This window comes from Salmo salar, chromosome 10 (genome assembly GCF_965601325.2).
Source record: "Salmo salar chromosome 10, fSalSal1, whole genome shotgun sequence".
NCBI classification, from domain to species: domain Eukaryota; kingdom Metazoa; phylum Chordata; class Actinopteri; order Salmoniformes; family Salmonidae; genus Salmo; species Salmo salar.
In genome coordinates this window covers 90,584,096-90,600,018 of record NC_138300.1, presented here as the reverse complement: position 1 = coordinate 90,600,018, position 15,923 = coordinate 90,584,096, and the positions used below count along the sequence as shown (strand labels likewise).

Here is a 15,923-nt window from a genome sequence, read left to right as displayed (position 1 = left end):
CCCCTCAATCAATCAATCAAATATATTTTTAAAGCCCTTTTTACATCAGCCGATGTCACAAAGTGGTATACAGAAACCCAGCCTAAAACCCCAAACAGAAAGCAATGCAGATGTAAGCACAGTGGCTAGGAAAAATTCCCAAGAAAGGCAGGAACCTAGGAAGAAACCTAGAGAGGAACCAGGCTCTAGGGGTGGCCAGTCCTCTTCTGGCTGTGCCAAGTTGAGAATATAAAACTACACGGCCAAGATGTTCAAACATTCATAGATGACCAGCAGGGTCAAATAATAATAATAATCACAGTGGTTGTAGAGGGTGCAACAGGGCAGCACCTCAGGAGTAAATGTCAGTTGGATTTCCATAGCCAAGCATTCAGAGTTAGAGACAGCAGGTGCGGTAGAGAGACAGAGTCGAAAACAGCAGGTCCGGAACAAGGTAGTACGTCCGGTGAACAGGTCAGGGTTCCATAGCCGCAGGCAGAACAGTTGAATCTGGAGCAGCAGCATGACCAGGTGGACTGGGGACAGCAAGGAGTCATCAGGCCAGGTAGTCCTGATGCATGGTCCCAGGGCTCAGGTCCTCCGGGAGGAGAGGGAGAGGGAGAGAGAGAATTAGAGGGAGCATACTTAAATTCTCACAGGACACCGCATAAGGCAGGAGAAATACTCCAGATATAACAGACTGACCCTAGCCCCCCCGACACATAAACTATTGCAGCATAAATACTGGAGGCTGAGACAGGAGGGGTCGGGAGACACAGTGGCCCCGTCTGACGATACCCCAGACAGGGCCAACCAGGCAGGATATAACCCCACCCACTTTGCCAAAGCACAGCCCCCACACCACTAGAGGGATATTTTCAAACCACCAACTTACTACCCTGAGACAAGGCTGAGTATAGCCCACAAAGATCTCCCCCACAGCACGAACCCGAGGGGGGCGCCAAACCCGGACAGGATGATTACGTCAGTGACTCAACCCACTCAAGTGACGCACCCCTCCCTGGGGCCTGCCACGCTCTGGAGGTCTGCTTCTTCTCCAGCACCCTGGGGGACTTCTCTGAGGAGTTACTCTTCATTGTGGGGGATACCCTCAGCCTATCAGCCTCACGTTCAGGTAACCCTCCCTCACCCCATCACCTCGCTCATCTATCTCAGCACAATCCTATACCTCTCCATCATTGTCTTGTTAGGGTCGGTACAGTACATCCCCACCTTGGTAGATAAAACATTGGTGGGCATGTCCAGACACATCTATCACCCCAAACACCAGCAGCTACACTTTTCTAAAATGTAAATGTAGCAATGTAGAAAACACATGAGTTACATTAATCAACCGAATGCTTCATCTCCTGAATTCTTGCTCTCCCTGACTTGCCCATTTGATGAACACATTTTTATACTCTAGGTTTGAGTAAATTATTCCCTAAAGGTTGTGTTTAAATTGTACAAAGCAGAACAGTGGTGAAAACCCCTTTGTTTCCATAACACACCTGCCAGTCTTGGCATCTCTCCTTGATTAAGATGTATTACTGTTGAGGAGTGCTGAGTGGAAGGATTACAGAATTACCCTTCCACACTGTCATCCAAGAAATTGACTGATCTTGTTTTTTTTTCTTCAGCTGTTTTATACTTGCCCAGCCCTTTAATGATTATGCATTGTCCAGTGACCTTCACATTTGCTAGTCAGCACAGATGTATTCTGTATTTCCTGGCACTTTTATTTATTGTAGGGGTTGTATAATGGGCCCCACATTTCACTTCAACGTCTCAGAGCTCAACTTTGAGGATGTGTCCTTCAGTGAGTTTTTCATTCATCCTCATCAATGCTGCCTGTTACTTGTCGCTAGATGCTTGTGTTAGGCTTAGCGGCAGATTTAATGCTTTGTAGTACTATTTACAGTATAAAGCACACACACATCAATGAGCGACAGATGCAAATAAGCAACCATTACCACAAGTCAATGAAATACATAGATATTTATATATTGTGGGCTATGTGTATTGTCTTGCAATAATAGTCCCTTAAAAAACAGTTTTGGTGTGCTTCTTGCAACAATTATTGCACACATTTTCTCCCATTCCTCAATGCAAAGTTTTGCCTTTGGAGCTCTTAAAATACACACTATTCAACTCTTGACCGGAACGAACTGCAAAAGTCACTGAAGCTGGAGACTCATATCTCCCTCACTAGCTTTAAGCACCAGCTGTCAGAGCAGCTCACAGATCACTGCACCTGTACATAGCCCATCTGTAATATAGCCCATCCAACTACCTCATCCCCATACTGTATTTATTTATTTATCTTGCTCCTTTGCACCCCAGTATCTCTACTTGCACATTCATCTTCTGCACATCAATCAATTGGTATATTGTAGTTACTTTGCCACCATGGCCTATTTATTGCCTTACCTCTCTTATCTTACCTCATTTGCACATACTGTATATCGATTTTTTCTACTGTATTATTGACTGTATGCTTGTTTATTCCATGTGTAACTCTGTGCTGTTGTATGTGTCGAACTGCTTTGCTTTATTCTTGGCCAGGTCGCAGTTTTAAATGAGAACTTGTTCTCAACTAGCCTAACTGGTTAAATAAAGGTGAAATAAAAAAAATGAACAAATATTCAACCCTCCCAACAATTGTCCAGGTTGATACATTTTCTGTGGAATTATTTTGAGCAGGCCTTTATCTATCTCCTATATGACTTGTATATGGCTTACTGTGGAATAATACTAAACATGGAATCAACTAGGGTAGAACGCACATTTCTCTTGTGATCAATAACAGCAAAGTTCCTTGCAGACAGATAATAAGTATGCTATGACACCTTTTTCATCTCACTGTTTATTTCCCTCACACAAACCAGACCTTTTTGAAGCAGACAGACAAATCAACCTCTTTAGAATGAAATGCCCTCTGGCATTGTAGCTGTATGTCAGTTAACACTGTTTGGACTTTATTTTGCCCTAATCTTTAGAACCGTAACATTGCTTCCTCTATGTTTTATTCCTTATTCCTCTTCTCCTCCAGGTTTCCCTCACACACTGACCTGCAGTCTGAACGACACGTCGCTATGACCTTTGACCTGAGGGTTCCAGGGGATGGCAGTGGGCCTACCAGCATCACCAGTACCTCTAGGTTTCAGACCTCAGTTTGACAGAACCGGCCCACTGTGTTCACCCTGACATCCACCTTAGGAACCATGTGCCCTCAGGGACTTGTTGACATCCAGGTGTGCGAAATTAGCAGGGAGCATAACCAGGAAGTTACCTCCATTTTCTACTTGTTATAGATATTAAGTATTATCTGAAAACATACAGTATGTGAACATTATTCCAATGAAAAAGTGCTTATGTGCTCATTGTAGAAGATTATCATTTAACTCTGTTATTAATTGTGGACTGGTGGATCATGCTGAGTCCGTTTGTTTTCCAATTTAGTGCTATATTGTGTGTTGTAGATTTTTCATTTGAGATTTTGAATAAACTAATCATAAAATGAATTCCCTCTAATCACAACGGCTTCAATCAATGATTGGCACTGAAGGGGCCAGACCTTAATTTTATTCAGCAGTGGAGTTGAATATTGAAAGAATCTGTTGCAGATAAATGCCTAGGAAGATGCCTTTCTCCCTGTGGCTCTGCAGAGCTTAGATTATTACATCAGCTTGCTCTGGCTGCCTCTGGTTACTGAGTGTATCTGTCATACGCTGGTCTTTTCCTATCAATGGGAGACTGTTTGGTCTTTTCCCATCACTGAGAGCTGTCAGGCGCTGCGGCGGGCAGATCAGGGGAATCTGTGCAGCTGTCTTGGACCCTTTGTATAGGGTGTCTCATGTCTGCTGCCTTCCTTTGGCTGTCTGGAAAACTCTGCTTCGCTCTCCAGCCCAGTGACCGCACAGCGGCACTCCTGGGCTCTAATGAGTTCTCTTACAAGAGCAGAATATATAGAAGAGGTCAGAGGGAGTCAAATATGCTAGAGGGAGGTAATCTCTCACCTAGCAGAGGAAATGGGCTTTGGCTAACCTTTCACAGTATTGGAAGTTATTCATGGGTGGTGCAGAAATCTCCACAGATACAGACACCTTGGAACATGCAGTGTACTCTCAGTGTAGTGTCTTCCTCTGATGACAGCCTTGACAGGTGTTAGAAGGTAGCGTAGTAAGTTTCTTCTGTATGTAATACAGGAAGTGTAAAGAAACCAAAATGGAAGCATGATTGGGAAATGTTGTGATTTGATAACTAGGTAAAAGTCTGTGAATCAGTGTGAACTGGGAATATATTTGCCAAACGAGCACTTCTACTTCACAGAGATGCCAATGCCATGGCTATGCTTGTCTGTCTATATATGTGTACCTCTGTCTGCAGGTGACCCTGTGCTCCCACAGTGTGCAGCGCTACAGCCTGGCTCTAGTGTTGGATGCACAAGGAGTAGGAGAGGAGGTGCTGGCCCTACCCATCAATGCCAGGTTAGAGATCTACACCCAGGGTCAAAATACACCTCTTACAGTAAATGTCCTGATTTATGGTCAGAGGGCACTCATTTTAAAGCACCTCATTCAGAGCAGATGTTCCCCTAGAGTCGATGTCTGCGCCCACCAGGAAATCTAATTAGCATAATACAAAAATCCCCACCAAAATCCATCTGTTTAAAATACTGAAGTCTGTTTGAAATAGAGATATCTGTTTGAAATAGAGATGTCTGTTTGAAATAGAGATATCTGTTTTTTGTTGTTGTATGGGCTGCATCTCAATCCATGACATCTACCAATTGCAGACTGGCCGAGCTACAGCGGTGTTTGTCAGAACATGAGACATCCTAAAAATCTCTCTTCTCACGAAAATGTCTGTAGTGGCAGAACGATTTGGCCAACAAACTAATATGACCACTCTATGGAAAGGATGACTCTCACGAACATGATGGTGTTCTCTGTTTTGCTCTACGAAACCCACAAGCGTTACGGGACTCGTCTGAAGTCGGTACCGCCGATCTTCCAACTCCTGTCTGTCGCGTCCGTTGCACACTAATATGACACCTCTATGGAAAGGCGAGATGCCCACAAGTTTTACCAGACTCGTCTGAAGGTAGCCCGGTACCAGTTGAATTTTTTTTTGAAGTACTGTATATATATGGAAATAGTTGAGTGATGATTTTGTGTTTGTTAAATATGGGTCTTTCTTATATCTCTCAGATATAGGACAGACACTGCTACAAGCAGTATGTGTGAGTAGCCTTGCGTTTATACCCCTGGTCCATCTAAAGTCTTCTAATTCCATAGAATCTGCTCCTGTCCTGCATTGGGGAGGGTGCGGTTGTCCATGTGATGACCACAGAGGTGGACTTTGGCAGCATACCGGTTCTGACTGATGTCTCCAGAACATTGCAGCTCTCAAACCAGTCCCTGATACCAGCCCGCTTTGTGGCACAAATGGTGAGGCAAACTCTCTCTTTCTTCCAAAGGTAAATTCTCTATCTCTTCAACCTTTAGCTCTGTTTCCCTACGTGTTCATTTTCTGTCTACATGCTGCCTCTGATTAATGTCTAACCTAATTGAGTGTGCAATTAATTAGTTAATTTGTTCAATGCTTTGTTAGCTTTCTAGATATCAGGCTGCCAGTGCAATCCAATCCCCAGTAACAGCTCATCAGACCTTTATATTTGCTCCATGGCCCTTCCTTTATTACCATGCTGCATCTGTCCTCCTACATTTTCAGTCTTGCCCAATAGGCACAAATTAGAAGCATAACAATAATCATTTCATCTTCAATTATCTAACTATGCATAATTTTCACTAAAGATGGGGCTTTGTTTACTCTGCCCGAGCCTCCAGTATTTTAGATAGTGTGTACTAACAGAGTAAAAGTGAGTTTGTTCTATTAGACATACTGTACATTGTGTTTAAGTGATAATATCCGAGAAGCTGGTGTTTGGAGGATATATTGGCACGGGTGCCAATATCAGGGTTAGGGTAACTGTAGCACGGCAAACCGTGCAAATATATCCTCCAAACACCGGCTTTGAGGGCGTTATCACTTTTATACGGGTTACCAACATATTCAAATAATGATTTACATATTTTCATAAAAAACGTTATTTTGATTAATTTATTCATACTATTTCATCATTCCACAATATATAGTCCTGACACAAATCTAGGGTTGCTACCCAATCCGGTTGGTCATTTGTTCTATTGGATCTGTATCTATGGGCACAACCCAGTCGTTCATTCTAATGGTTCCATTGCCATACCGGCTGGCAACGTTCTTATTCCTTGCTTGCTAGCTATCCAACTACATCTAACTTACAGTCACGTCAAATGTCAAAAAGAATAACAACAGTAGCTGCATTTGCATTTGTTTAAGCTGTTTTCTAGTGACATTTATTTGGATACGTCCATAACAATGAGCTAATGAGGCACGATTTCGCCTGACATAGAAAATGTGCTCTCGTCAGGTCACTGTTGTTCAGAGGAGCTAGCCAACAACACCGCTAGCACAATCACTTCAAACACTGAAGCTGTAAAGACTGCAAACTAGCTGCTTTGTTTTGTTTTACCTTTTTTCAATTGACAATTCTTTGTATATATCCATAAAAATGATGCCAGCTGATTCATGATTTCGACTGGCTGAGAAATGCTGCCTGCCTCGTCCCGACTCCCAACCCCGACACGTTCATTAATATGGGACAGCTGGAGATCGAATTTGAATATTGAAACAACGTTGTAAATGTCGGAGAGACAGACAGCAAGGTTTATACAAATCTCTGCTGTTGAAAACTAAATGTTAGTCTAAAAGAAATGGGAGATAATGTCTAGATGATTTTTATAGTGGAGATCAAGTTTATAAATTGCCTGGCTGGGTTGATGAGACAGTTGATTGGCAGTCAGATGGAACAGAGTAAATATTTTAAAGTCATAGATTTAGCCAGTGGTAACTTGTGGAATAGACACCGGCTGGAATGTGCTTTTAACCAATCAGCATTCAGGATTAGACGCACCTGCATGTATAATATTAATTCATGCACTGTGCATAGTGTTCTTCCCTCTGTTTCTATTTCTGTTTCATGCCTCTCTCATTAACCAGCGCTGCCTTGAATCCCTTTGGTGCAAAACAACCTTGTCATTGGTACCCTGCTATGCTGGGACCTTGAAGTACTGCAGTCTACAGACAAACGCAAAGACGCACGTACACATACACATACACATACACACACACATACACATACACACATACACATACACATACACATACACACACACACACACACACACACACACACCACACACACACACACACACACACACACACACACACCCCCCCCCCCCCCCCCCCGTGTCTTGTATTGCGCTAAAATCTTTAAAGTGCAGTGCTGAGGAAATACTTCTGACACTCTTTTCACCTCTAAGGCTAAAGAGCTGTGCGTTGATAAGGCAGGATTTTTACTAAGCATTTTCAAGCATCAATCGATGGTCATTCTTCTAGAATGACAGAGTCGCTCAATAGCATGGCAAAGAGCCAGTGAAAACTTGATGGCAAAAGAATGTAAAAGATTTAAAAACAAAGCATGCTTTATATTTATATTTTGCCATTAGTATATTCCTGCCCAATGTTTTGAGCTGCTGCACTCCGGAAGGAGATTAAGGGTTGCACTGTTCAGTAAAAATAAGAGCATGTTTCACTCCATTGGCCATCGGGCTGTTGAACAGTTGGACAGTAGGCCGCAGAGACTTTCAATATGTGGAAATGTAAATTTCTGACGTGTGTACGAACTTTGCATTTTTCCGTACTGCATGTAATATATTGTGTTGTGTTTGTGCATTTGTTTGCTGACGTCACAGAATGCGTTTGCATGTAAATGGACAATAAAGTATATTGTATGATGGCCCTATCAAATCTACTATTTGGGGTCTTAGCTACTTAGCTTTTCAGTGGTTTTCATTTTAAACCTCCTTGACATGCCATGGTTCAAAGCAATACATTTTATTAAACCTCTGTAATGCAAGTCTGATCTGATTATTGACATTTCAGCTGGCTTGTTCTTCATACCCCTCCATGATCACCTATGTATCGACCAGCAGCTCAGCTCTCACTAGCTCTCTGGCACATAAAGCCTGAGAAAGTGATCTATGACTCTCAGATGAATCCCAAAGTCACACACCGCTCACATGGATGGTTACCGTGTGTCTTTTATGTGAGGTGTGGTGGCTGAATGCCTCAATTGCCGTTTACTCCCCTTTCTCTGCAAGTCCCTCTGTAATGAGCTGACATCCCTCTTTGATCTACAAGTGAGAATGAAGTACACTGTAGAGAGTCTATATTAGAATATATTAAATGTGACTAGACATCTTCCTTTGACTAGACATAGAAATCTGCCTTGCTTCTGTCTCACAGGGTAGCAGAATATACTTATATCTTCAAGTTAATGTACAAATGAACAAGATACCGATATGCAACAGACTTTGGGCCTATGATTAATCCCTCTAAAGAATCAGATTATGCATTTATGGAGAGTAAAAAAGTCTGCGTGACTCAGTAACTTCCAGTAGCTATAAAGTTCAGCTAGTGATAATGTTGTTGATGGTGATTAATCAGGAGCTATGATCCATGATCGGTTGGTTCTACATGACTGCTTGTAACATCAAGAGCATCTCCTGTCGCCAGCAGACCATGCTCTGTTCAATAAGGTCCCCTCCACACTCGAGCACACACTGAAACTCCAATTAAATCCAACTCATTGCATAGCCAATGTCAGCGCAAGGAAGTTGTAAAAAAGTGAGCCTTTCTGCCCTTGTAGACTAGATAGTTTGTTACAGAAGTGTAGTGCCTGTGCCTCTCTGCCATCACCTTTCCCCTACATACACGGAGCTCATTAATGTCTTTGAAAAAATTAAGCATTATCAATCAGAGAGCCTACTCCAGTGTCACAGCGCTGGATTCAATCTGAAAATCTCTATTAAAACTTTATGTGCAACAAATCAATCAGGAAGCTGCTGCATGGAAAATTGATTTTAAATCCTCTTTCAGCTAATAGTTAAGATATATTGAGAGCAACTGGTGCACTTTGGTCTTATCTGCTGATGTGAACAAGGCTGAAGATGTAGTGGTAGAGAAGATGAATGTCTGTTTCCTTTTTAGATTATTTCCTTGTTGAATCTAAATCAATCAGCAATCTAGAATGGTGTAGTATAGAATGGGGAATTCTGCTTTTTTTCTTTAGATGAAGATTCAGTTTTCAAGCTGAATTAGATTGTTCAGTACATCTAATAGGGCGAAAGCAGGCTGAATCCTCTGTATCAATCCTGGTATCTATAGCAACACAGCTTTTGGGCCCTGGATCTGATAAAACCCTAGCCTGTCTGTGATTGCTTCAATTAGCAGCTTCACACTCTCTGTAAAACTGATAGACGAGTAGTGAGCTGCCCCACTGCAGCCTTCCTCTGCCTTCACCAGGCTCCCAAAAGGCCCACAGATAAGACAGTATTAGTAGGGAAGAGACTGGAGGGAGCCCGGACCTGCTATCACTACATTACCTCTCATTATAAAACAGTGCTTGGTCCAAGAGACAGATAAGGTTCTGATTAAGGAGTCAAATTGCTTCATGTGTGGTGCCCTCATTTTATTTCTTGGTTAATCGAAAGCACTCAGACCCTCTGTAAGAATGGCCCAAACACAGAATTTTATAGAATATATGATCTCTATGGGCCCAAACATAAAAGGGTTCACTGCCTGTTGTTGCCTTTGGCTAACCTCCTGGATGTTTGACTAACCTGAGAATGTTTAATGAACATCACAGACATACTCTTACAAAGCCCCTCAATGAATCTATCATACATTATACAGGTATATTGAATTTGGTCCCATGTGGCTCAGTTTGAAGAGCTTGGCACTTGCAATGCCAGGGTTGTCTGTTCGATTCACACTGGGAGCCAGTACAAAAAAAGTATGAACATGTATGCACTCACTACTAAGTCACTCTGGATAAGAGCGTCTGCTAAATTGTATTATGTGTTTTGGCTTACGGCATTATAAAGTATGGTTAAACTGGCAGTACTACACCTATTACATAGTGATTCTATGTCGTTTACTACATCAGATGTAAAAACCTATGTAACAGAAGGCCACTGTTTTTTTCCAGGTTCGCAGCAGGCGGCGGGTGGAGCCCAGTGAGGGAGAGGTTCCACCCCAGGGGAAGTTGGAGCTGAGGCTGGTGGCTCACCTAGATGACAATCAATCAAATGCATTTATAAAGCCCTTTTTGCATCAGCAGATGTCACAAAGAGCTATACAGAAACCCAGCCTAAAACCCAAAATAGCAAGCAATGCAGATGTAGAAGCACGGTGGCTAGGAAAGACTCCCTAGAAAGGCAGGAACCCAGAAAGAAACCTAGAGAGGAACCAGGCTCTGAGGGGTGGCCAGTCCTCTTTTTCTCTGTGCCTGGTGGAGATTTTAAGAGTATATGGGCATTTAAGGCCAGATTGTTCTTCAAGATTTTTAAACGTTAGATAACCAGCAGGGTCAAATAATACTCAAAATGGTTGTTGAGGGTGCACTTCCAGGACAAGCTGCACCTGTCCATCCAGGATAATGAAACACACCATCCTTCTCTCTGCCAATGGCAAGGGCACTACCATTGTCACCAACCGTCCTTTTGTCCCCAGTCTGGACCTGGGGGCACATTTCAGGTACAGGCAGGGAGTGTGTACATATGTGCATACTTTACATATTCAATCAAATCAGTCATTCAAATCCCATTCAAATCCACCAGTCATTCAATTATTTCCCTGAAAGCTTCTTTTCTGTCCTCTGCTCCCCAGCTCTGGTCCATATCAGTACTGTTTTAGAGTGACCAACTGACGTCAGCCCTCCCACCAGCTATACTGGAACACAGAGGGGTACCTCCAGTTCCTCTGTAGAGGCCCCCCCGCCCACCAATACAACCAGGGAGGAAAAGGGTCGCAGCTCCCTGGTTCACCCAGCTGTAGATGGGCCAGTCTTCAGCCTGCATCCCATGCGTTCGGCACGGGACACACTGCTGACATGTTGCTGGAGGGCTCCTCTGACTCTTCCAAGGTGGGAACATGTGACAACGGTGGCAAACACTCCTCTGTCAGACACAACTTGATAGTAAGATAGTACATTGAGATCTAGAAACACAGAAACATGAGAACACCAGCTGTTCCGGACGACTCGGTTATCATGCTCTCCATAGCCAATGTAAGCAAGACCTTTTAAACAGGTTAACACTCACAAGGCTGCGGGGCCAGACGGATTACCAGGACGTGTACTTAGAGCATGCGCGGACCAACTGTCAAGTGTCTTCACTGACATTTTCAACCTCTTCCTGACAAAGTCTGTAATACCTACATATTTCAAGCAGACCACCATAGTCCCTGTGCCCAAGAAAGCGAAGGTAACCTGCCTAAATGACTACGCCCCATAACACACTTCGAAAGGCTGGTTATGGCTCACATCAACACCATCACCCCAGAAACTCTAGACCCATTCCAATTCACATACGTCCCAACAGATCCACAGATGACGCAATCTCAATTGCACTCCATACTGCCCTTTCCCACCTGAACAAAAGGAACACCTATGTGAGAATGCTTTTCATTGACTACAGCTCAGTGTTCAACACCATAGTACCCACAAAGCTCATCAATAAGCTAAGGACCATGGGACTAAACACTTCCCTCTGCAACTGGATCCTGAACTTCCTGACAGGCCGCACCCCCAGGTGGTAAGGGTAGGCAACAGATCTGCCCCGCTGATCCTCGACACGGGGGCCCCTCAGGGGTGTGTACTTAGTCCCCTCCTGTACTCCCTGTTCACCCACTAATACGTGGCCAAGCACGACTCCAACACCATCATTAAGTTTGCTGACGACACAACGATGAAAGCCTATAGGGAGGAGGTCAGAGACCTGGCAGTGTGGTGCCAGGAAAACAAACTCTCCCTCAATGTGAGCAAGACAACGGAGATGATCATGGACTACAGGAAAAGGAGGGCCGAACACACCCCCATTCACATCGACGGGGCTGTAGTGGAGCTGATCGAGAGTTTCAAGTTACAAACTATCATGGTCAAAACACACCAAGAAAATTGGGAAGAGGGCACGACAATGCCTTTTCCCCCTCAAGAGACTGAAAAGATTTGGCATGGGTCCCCAGATCCTCAAAAAGTTTGACAGCTGCACCATCGAGAGCATCCTGACCAGTTGCATCACCGCCTGGTGTTACAACTGCTTGGCATCCGACCGTAAGGGCGCTACAGAGGGTAGTGCGTACAGCCCAGTACATCACTGAGGACAAGCTTCCTGCCATCCAGGACCTATATACTAGGCGGTGTCAGAGGACGGCCCAAAAAAATGGTCAAAGACTCCAGTCATAGACTGTTCTCTCTGCTAACGCACGGCAAGCGGTACCGGAGCGCCAAGTCTAGGTCCAAAAGGCTCCTCAACAGCTTCTACCCCCAATCTATAAGACTGCTGAACAATTAATCAAATGGCCGCTCGGACTATTTGCATTGACACCCCCCTCCCCCCCTTTCTTTTTACACAAACTGCTACTCGCTGTTTATCATCTATGCATAGTCACTTTACCCCTACCAACATGTAGAAATTACCTTGACTAATCTGTACCCCCGCACATTGACTCGGTACCAGTACCGGTACTCCCAGTCTATACATAATGTAGCCTCATTATTGTTATTTTATTGTGTTACTTTTTTATTTATTTTTTATTTTAGTAAATATTTTCTTAACTCTATTTTCTTAAAATGGAATTGTTGGTTAAGGGCTTGTAAGTAAGCATTTCACGGTAAGGTCTACACCTGTTGTATTCGGTGCATGTGACAAATAACATTTGATTTGATACACTCCCTCAAGCAACAGATATGGCTGCCTTTACACAGCCAGACCAATTCTGATATTTCTTCCACGTATTGGTCTTCTGACCAATCACATCTTTTCAAATATTTTTCTGAGCTGATCTGATTGGTCTAAAGACCAAATAGTGAAAAAAAGATCAGAATTGGGCTGCCTGTGTTAACAGTCTTTGTTCGTCAATGACAGTCTGTGCATATTGGATAATTTATTATGTGTTACGGGGGGGAAAATGTCGACACCGACTGCATTGGTCTTCGTCAGCACCCACAGTTGTTGGACTTTGAATAAATTATTCAATTTTATTTGCAAAACGAATCTAGTATGTTTCACCACGTTGGACTAACTTTATGGATTCGTTTTTATGTTCAGCCAAACCAGTTCATTTTAGTGTACCATTACCAGTGTTTAATAATAGTATTCACAGCTGGTTATTGACATTCGTTAACATTTGGACAAACATGTGAATTACAGTAAGTGCACTCTTAGCTAGGATTTCAGATAATGACACAGGGGGCTCAAGGTTGAATACTACAGAAATAAAGGTGTTTAAAGCCCCCTTCATCTGACCATAGTCACGCTGCATAGGCCTGGGTATTGACTTCCTCTCTGGGGTATTACTGGGAGGCATTTCTCCTTGAGTCCTTATTGATTGAATGGTGAACAGGAGAGGGAAAGAAGCGAGAACCAGAGGTAAGCCCATGCCACTGCAGCCTCTGCTGATCCCCTATATCTTTGAATGGCAATTGTAGGATTGTATTTCAGGAAATCCCAAGCAAAGCAGAGCATGGCTGTATTTCAGGAAAGCTTTGGCAGGGCAGGACAGGGCTGTATTTCTGTTGGGTAGTTATAGGAAACTGTCACATTTATACCTACACAAGGTCAAAATATGAGCTTCAGTGCAGAATTGCATATAACGGTATAAATGTTGTCTTGAGCTAACTGAATGTGTGTACTGAATACCTGTGTTTCTAACCCAGGTGGTCTGAGAGAGGCTGGTGTGTCACACCATGCTAAGGTCACCAGAGTGGGAAGGAGCTCATCACCTGTCTTGGACATCTCCTCCCAGCAGCTCAGCTTCTTAGCAGAGAAGGTACAGTATGCGACACCAACCACCCAAAGCCTAAAACTTACTGCCTCTCTGCTCACACCTTACGTAACAGAAACAAGCCTCGGTGCAAGTGCATGGAATTCATCTCATAAGTTTCTACAATCATGGTGCAGCCATCCATGCCCAATGACACACATTTCATAATGTTTGAAAAAGGAGACCTCACATCAGTCATTTGTTCATTGAAGGCATTCATTGTGCAGCAGATCAGTGGCTGGGTTGAGACATTGTGTTTTTTCGATGTTCTACAGCTCCAGTGTCAGAAGTGCTTTGCATGCTCTGTGAAGCTGGATCTCAGTGATTATCTCCTACCTCCTAAGCAAATTACACTGTACACTTCTGCACCAGTTTGTTCCTGATTTATGATGTGGAGATGGCAATGGTTCTGGCAGAGCACAAAAGCTTTGCCCCTGATTCTAGTAACCAATAATCAGTGTTGATTTTAGCATGTAAATCTTGGTGGGGCAAACAAAAAAAATGTGGGATGCATGTGTAACAGTTTAGCTTCCGTCCCTCTCCTCACCCCTACCTGGGCTCGAACCAGGGACCCGCTGCACACATCAACAACTACCTCCCACGAAGCATCGTTACCCATCGCTCCACAAAAGCCGCAGCCCTTGCAGAGCAAGGGGAACAACTACTTCAAGGCCTCAGAGCGAGTGATGTCACCGATTGAAACGCTATTAGCGCGCACCCCGCTAACTATTTCACATCGGTTACACATGCCAGCAAAGCCGCTACACAACACTAAACAATACATTAATTGCACTTCAACGGTGACAAACGGTGCCTACAAACTGTTAGCGCCTACATAAATCAAATGGTTTTAGTCACATGCGCCGAATACAACAGGTGTAGGCCTTACTTACAGGCCCATAACCAACAATGCAGTTTTTTATGTGACTAAAACGACTAAACAACTAAAAAGTAATTAAAGAGCAGCAGTAAAATAACAATAGCGAGACTATATACAGGGCGCTACCGGTATAGAGTCAATGTGCGGGGGCACCGGTTAGTTGAGGTAATATGTACATGTGGGTAGAATTATTAAAGTGACTATGCATAGATGATAACAACAGAGAGTAGCAGCGGTGTAAAAGAGGGGGGGAGGGCAATGCAAATAGTCTGGGTAGCCATTTGATTAGGTGTTCAGGAATCTTATGGCTTGGGGGTAGAAGCTGTTTAGAAGCCTCTTGGACCTAGACTTGGCGCTCCGGTATTGCTTGCCGTGTGGTAGCAGAGAGAACAGTCTATGACTAGGGCGGCTGGAGTCTTTGACAATTTTTAGGGCCATCCTCTTACACTGCCTGGTAAAGCTGTCCCAACAGCAGAGTCCCAACACCTTACCACTGCTACACCTGGCTGTCAGCGGAGCCTTGTCTGGCAGCGTTACAGTTCATTCAGCCTCATTTACTGCCTTTTAAGAAAACATAGCTGATAAGGCAGACTTGCTTAAACAAATGTGGTTTCTACTGACAATTGAGATGTACAAACTATGGCATAAGGGGACGACAAGCAGATAAGAGGCAATCTGTAATTTCGATAAAAGACATTCATGAGCGAGCTAGGACAGACGTAGTCAATAGAACTATTTGTTCAGCACTTTTGAAATGTACAGCGACAGAATTCAGAACATGTGCCGTTCTTACAGTGTACTCCCTGTACAAGTTAGAACCTTAGGATAAATAAATGGGGCATCTAAACAGACAATGAAAGCTCTTACAATATTCAATGATTACATTTCTCTAAAACAGGTTATAGGCTATTTGTGCACCACCAAGTTAAAACAGTAGGTGGGTCTTTGTGTGTCAAAAAAGGTATGTCATATAACACTATTTGACAAGCTTTGAATTTGACACGTCAAATAACACAATTCTATTCATTTGCACGTGCAAGCCAAGCACCACCAATACTATCATTAGCACTGT

At 43.5% G+C, this 15,923-nt stretch overlaps 1 pseudogene; it reads left to right on the top strand.

Annotated features, from left to right (window-relative positions):
* The first annotated feature begins 3,074 nt into the window (after positions 1 to 3,074).
* LOC106560942 (hydrocephalus-inducing protein-like) overlaps positions 3,075 to 15,923 on the top strand; it is a 45,664-nt pseudogene continuing 32,815 nt past the window's right edge.